The sequence below is a fragment of the Syngnathus floridae genome, unplaced genomic scaffold (genome assembly GCF_059516105.1).
Source record: "Syngnathus floridae isolate MCC-2025c unplaced genomic scaffold, RoL_Sflo_1.0 HiC_scaffold_438, whole genome shotgun sequence".
NCBI lineage: Eukaryota > Metazoa > Chordata > Actinopteri > Syngnathiformes > Syngnathidae > Syngnathus > Syngnathus floridae.
In genome coordinates this window covers 14,710-21,136 of record NW_028284342.1, presented here as the reverse complement: position 1 = coordinate 21,136, position 6,427 = coordinate 14,710, and the positions used below count along the sequence as shown (strand labels likewise).

The 6,427-nt window shown below is 60.7% G+C and overlaps 1 non-coding gene across 1 annotated transcript; it reads right to left on the bottom strand.

The window, feature by feature from the left end:
* Positions 1-5,880: 5,880 nt before the first annotated feature.
* trnas-uga (transfer RNA serine (anticodon UGA)) lies at positions 5,881-5,967 on the bottom strand. The gene has a single exon. It is a non-coding gene; the product is annotated as a tRNA-Ser (tRNA).
* Positions 5,968-6,427: the final 460 nt, after the last annotated feature.

The window sequence follows — 6,427 nt, the reverse complement described above, 5'->3', positions numbered from 1 at the left end:
GCTCGCTGGTATGTTCGATGCCAGTACTGAGACGCTAGAGGGTAGGGTTCAGAGCGAAGAACCCATGACAGGGTATAGCGTTCCGGCTTCCGCTATTTGGACGAGTGCCACTGGCACCATGTGTGTTTTTCAACCTGGCGGGACACGTCAACCTCCTGAAAGCAAGCCCATCAACGTGTTGGGGTCCGCCGGCGGCCGAACAGTGATTACTTTCACGAGCCCGATGGATGCGCCTTCCCTCGTACTAGCGAACGTGTCAAGTATCGAGGGCCTAACTTGCCCGTAACGGCAGTCGACGTATCACACAGCTACGACGGATCGAGGGAGATTCTTTCCCACGTAAATCTGCGGCTGCCTGACTTTAGCGCCACGGCTCTCATGGGTCCGTCGGGCTCCGGCAAGAGTACTCTCTTGTCGATCCTGGGCCTTGTGCTCAAACCGCGCTCCGGGAGTGTTGCGATTGGGGCTTCGAATCCCGGCGGGCCGAGAATTGCTTGGGTGACGCAAGGTGCCCACCTACTACCTCGTCGGACGCTGGTTGAGAATTGTGCGTTGGCGATGCGGGCGAACGGTACGGGCCGTGGCGAGGCGCTCGAGACTGCTCGTGTTCTGCTTGGGGAAGTTGGACTTGCTCGGGTCGCGGACAGCCGTGGCTTTGAGGTTTCCGGGGGAGAACAGCAGAGAGCATGCGTAGCACGTGCTCTTGCGACCAACCCGGACCTGATTGTTGCTGACGAGCCAACTGGGCAGCTTGACTCGTACAATTCGGAGGAGATTATGGATCTGCTCGTTGGGCTCGCACGGCGGCGTTCTATCCTTGTGTGTGCCACCCATGACCCCTTAGCAGCTCGTTCCTGTGATTTCGTATTCTCAATGGAGAGAGGGGACCTCCACCTTCCGGGCGGTGGCGGTGTTATTCGCTGAGGTCGGCCGGGACAGGCGTGCCTCACCCGGCAGAACCACCACGATATTTGTCGCCGCGATGGCGGCCTTCGTCAGCTGCGGAGTTTTCGAATTGCTTTCCATCGGCCAGCTGCTCGAGGAGTCACGAGAGCGCACTGCGGCGGGACAAGACATTGCGGTCCTACGAGTCCGAGAGGATTTCTCCGGCGAAAGTGCTGGCATTCCTGGTGCCGCATGTGCTGGCCTCGCCAACTTGCCCGCGATCGAGTTTGCGGGTGCAGTTCGGCGAACTGGAACGACCGAGTTCAAGCACGCACCGGGGCTTCGGTACCAGCAGGCTGAAATTAGCCCCGGCGTTGCTCGTATTCTCAGGTCAGAAATGCCGAGCCCCGATCGGGGGGTGCGGCCGGGCATGGCTGCCAATCTGCTCTTGGGGCCGACCGTCTTTCAAGAGCTTGGACTGAGAAATGGTGCGTTGGTCACCGCTGAAATGAGTACGTTCCGCGTTTACGAGCTAAGCGGGATCGACGCTCGTGCTCGTCAAATGGAGCGTTGGGTAGCGACGCTCGTGCCGGCTGTCGGCACCTTCGACGAGTGTTGGATTGAATTCGGTCGAAGGTACGCCGAGAGCGGCCAAGCAACCGCTTCCGCCCTCCTGGACACCGAGGGCCAGCTTTCGACGGCGCCTCTGCTCGTCAGCGGAGGCTTGGAGGGAAGCTTGACTGAACGGCTCGAGTCAAGACCATCCGGGCAGCTCTGGGCCGCGACGGGCCTCTTCGTCGGTGTTCTTTCTGCACTTTATCTTCGAAATTGGAGGGGGGAAGCGGCCGTTTATCGGCTTCTGGGGTTTCCGCCGATCTGGGTTGTCGGTCACGGTGCGTGGTCGTTGGCCTCGTTAAAGTTGACGGCTGCGATTGTTTCTGGCCCATTGGCCGTTTCTCTCGCTTCCTTTTGGACGGTGGTAACCTTCGATTCGACGCTAATAGCGTTTTCTTCGGTAGCAGCCAGCGCTGGTCTCGCGACCTCGCTGGCCGTGATCGGGGCAGGCGCTATTCTTCGGGTCAACCTGGCGACCCAGCTACGCGATCGCTAGTCCCCAGGGCTGTCCGAACACGAACGTCAACGACGTTAGGGCGGACTCGGAGCGAACATATCAAGCGACGGGCTGCTCCGGAGTGCGCGCGCCTCCACCGTCGCTGGAAGGCTCCGCTGCTCGAGCCGCCGGCCTTGCCTAGCCTTCCGGGTATTGGAGCGAAAAGACGAGTCGTCAGACAGGCGACGAGGATTCGAACCGGTTCCTGACACCAAGCTCGCAACGCCCTCGTCTCGGACTCCGCAACAACCAGTTTGACCAAAGCAGACGTATCTACGTAGAACGCCACCTCAGTACCGCTCGTCGTTTCGCATCTCCTGTAGCTCGGTCGAAAGGTTGGGCCCGGGCTCGGGGGCCGCAATATCGCTCTAGCGACCGCAATATCGCTCTAGCGACTGCGTGCGGGTCGAGCGCGTCCTTCGTCGATTTGTGCTTGCAGACGCGACGACGGAATCGCCGACATTCGAGCGACAGCGCGGCCGCGATCTGTGATCGTCACTGTCTCGCCAGCCGCCGCCTCGGCTACTACCGCCGAAGCGTTTTGTTTCAACGCTCGTATACCAACTTCCGACATGTGCTTCAAGGTAGCACAACGGGGTTAAGCGAAGCTCTGTACTCGGAAGCCCGTTGGCTAGATGATGTCCTTGGCCGAGTCGCCGAGCAGAAATCGCGCGCCTTTGCCGAGCCTGACTGCCCCGTCTTCGGGATTGTAGATAGCGCAGCGGTCGAGGCTTAGGCAGCCACACCCGATGCATTCGTCGAGTCGGTCACGGAGCTTCGAGATTGCCTCGATCTGATCGTCTAACCGTTTGCGCCACTCGCTCGAGACTCGTCTCCAATCGGCCTGACTGGGTGTCTGATCGCGTGGTAGCTCGTCGAGCGTGCGGCGCACTTCAGCCAGTGATCGGCCCACTCGCTGTGCTGCCAAAATAAACGAGATGCGCCGGATCGTCGCTCTGTCGTAGCGGCGCTGCCCGCCAGCGGTTCTGGTCGAGAAGATGAGGCCCTCATCGTCGTAGTAGCGCACCGCCGATGGTGCTATGGCGCAGCGGTCTGCGATTTGTCCCACTGTGAGCACATCGTCGCGCTGCGCGTTTGATGTGGTAGCGACGGTCTTGCCTTGTCTCTGTCCGCTCGGTCTGTCTCTTAGCTATTTTCGCTTGACTTCAAGCGTACTTGAACTTCTAGGGTTGCGCGTATGACCGCCTTAGACACCCCTAAACAAACCTCCGCCACCGTTGGCTCCGTCTCTGACCTGGCCGTGGGGGAAATGAAGATGGCCAAAGTCGGGGAGCGACGAATCGTCGTTGTCCGCACCCAAACGGGGTTTCACGCCCTCGACAACGCATGTCCTCATCAGGGCTACGGGCTAGCGACCGGAGCTGTCGCTGGCGAGACTGTGGTGTGCCAATGGCACAACTGGAAGTTCGATGTGCAAACCGGCAAGTGCACCCAAGGTGAGGAAGACGTGGCTTGTCACCCGATCACGATTGATGGCTCCGACATCGTGGTTTCGGTCACCGAACCCACACCGGCCGAAGTGCGCGAGAGCACATGGCCGAGTCTTCGCCGAGGCATCGAAGCGAACTACCTGGGTCAGCTATCTCGCGATACCGCGAGGCTGTTAGCGGCAGGGGCGGCGCCCGAAGACATTCTCTGGGAAGCGATTCGCTACGGCGCGCCACGTGGCGAATACGGACCAGGACACGAGATGGCGATGGCAGCCGATTGCTTGACCATTGCGCTCGAGAGATCCGGAGATGACCGAGCTTTGGCGCTCGTCCAAGGCCTGAGCGGTGTAGCGGAAACGATGCGCGGGCGACCTGCGCACCCCTTGCCGCAGCCTGACGGCACCCCGGACTTTCAACAGGCAATCGAGAATCAAGACCTCGAAGGTGCGCAAGCAAAGACGCTCGCTTGGCTCGAACAAGGCGCGGACCCCTCGCTCGTCCGTCACGAGTTCATCGACGCTGCTTCGCGCCACCACCTCGGATACGGCCACGGCATCATCTATACCCAAAAGGCGTTCGAGCTGCTGGAACATGTCGGCTGGGATCGCGCTTCGGGCCTGCTAACTCACGTCGCTGCAGGCACTGCACTCAGCACCAGGGAGGATCTTCTCCCCTACATGCGACCTGTCATGTCAAAGATCCGCGACGTTGATCTAGGCGCGATTGCCGGGGCCGCTCAGCACGACGACTGGCAAGACGCGGACCTCGTGGACCGACTGCTCGACACCGGCGAGGTGCCGATCGAAGTGGCGACCGAAGCCGTTCTTGCCGGTGCGGGGCTCGATGGCTTGATCGACGCTTTGTCGATCGCTGCCTCTCGGCGGCTCCTTCGTTACGACCTCGCAGTCGAGTTCATGATCGACGACGACTTCAGCTGGCTCGACATTACCCACGTACTGACGATGACCAACGCCGTTCGCTGGGCACATCGGGTCGACCCCGGACCTCACGTCGCCAGGCTGGCACTGTTCGCAACGTGGTTGCTCTTTGACAGCAGTAGAGCGGAGCGACGTCATGGAATCGAGCCGGAGATGGGCGCCGAGGCGACCGCTGGTGATATCCAACAGGCCATTCGTTTTCTTGATACGCAGCGCGCGCTGAACGCTGTCGCAGCAGCCGACCCTGCCCGTGTGGGTGATGAACTCATCGACGCGGCCCTCGCCGACCAATCGGGCGCCTTCATCGTGGTTGCTCATCAGATCAAGCTGAGCTTGGCCGCGAAACTCGAAGCCGCGGCTACCGGTTCGCCGTTGCCTCTACTCGCCGCCGCCCGCTACCTTGCCTCGCCTCGAAACGAACGCTTCGTGCGGCGCAACGTCACGGAGTCGGTCGATTTCGTACGAACCGGCAGACCCCCGCAGCGCTAGGCCTCCTGGGCCGCGCTATCGCTCGACGTAGCGACCCCAGACGCTAGGTTCGCTCGATGGTTGGGTCTAGCTCAATTCGCCGCGCAGCGAGGATCTTGTTCAGTCGACTGGCGGATTGGCAGCTCCGTGAGCTCACCGTTCTCAGGCCCAGGCTCGGAAAACATCTGATTGGCCCAACCCTGATTGTCGGGACGGTCGCAGAGTCATCTCGACCACACCCAAAAAACGGACCGACACCGCACCGGGCTGTCAGCCGCGCGCCCTAGGAGCGCGGCAACGCCGCGTGTAGGTCAACTCGTGGGTTGAGCTTGGGCGGCTCGTTCAAGGCTGTCGATGAATCCGTTGAATCCCTTGTTCATCGGTCGACTGAGCATGGCGGCGACGACGAAACCGAGCGGTCCGCCTTTGGGGGCGTAGTCGTAGCTCATGTTGACCGAGGTCTTGTCGCCTCGGTCGGCGAGGGTGAAGGTCATCGTGGCGTCGTTGACCGGCATCTTCTCGATCTCATCGATCGCGATGAGCATCTTCTCCTCCGGGATCCATTCCTGGACGGTTTCCCGCATGGCGCCGGTAGGGGTCAGTTCACACTTGCGCTGGGCGCCGACCCCGTCGAGCTGTTCGCCGATGGCGAAGCTCTTCGCCACCCCATCGTTCCAATCCATGATGTTGGGATAGTCGGCGAGGACAGCCCAGACGTTGGCCCGAGGGGCCGCAACGGTGCGTTCGATCGTGATGTTCTTCATGGTGTTTCCTTTCACGGTGGACCCAACAACGTTGTAGGCGCCTCGCCGGACCGAATGGTAACTTCCGTTTCCTTTCTTGCGTGTGTGTTGAAGGCGAGCAAATCGACAACCGGAACGTGTCCCAAAACTGTCGCCCACCTACCGGAGCCAACATGTAAACAATGAACCGGGACAGCAAACATCGGCTACCAACCCCGCTTCAAAACATGAAAAACCCCCGAACCGGGGGTTCGGAGGTTCCGATGTCTTGACACATCACAACGCGGAGGGAGGGGGATTCGAACCCCCGGGACCCGTGAAGGCCCGCTGGTTTTCAAGACCAGTGCAATCGTCCGCTCTGCCATCCCTCCACCGCAAATGCTAGAGCCCAAATCAGCCGTCGCGCACAGAGCCCTGAGCGCCTAGGATCCCTTCCATGACAGAGAGCACATCTGAGTTCGCGCCTGGAGTCCTTACCGGCGACGCCGTAGCCGCGACATTCGATCTAGCCAAAGAAAAAGGCTTCGCACTACCAGCGGTCAACTGTGTCGGGTCGAACTCGATGAACGCTGTTCTTGAAACGGCAGCCAAGCTTGGCAGCCCGGCGATAATCCAATTCTCAACCAGCGGATCGGCCTTCGTGGGCGGCAAAGGCGTGGGCGTGGCCGAAGCGAAGGCATCGATCCTCGGCTCGGTTGCTGGTGCAGCGCATGTGCGAACCATGGCCGAGGCCTACGGCGCTCGGGTGATGCTTCACACCGACCATTGCCCCAAAAACAAACTTCCTTGGATAGCGGGCCTCATCGACGAGGGCGAAAAGCACTTCGAAGC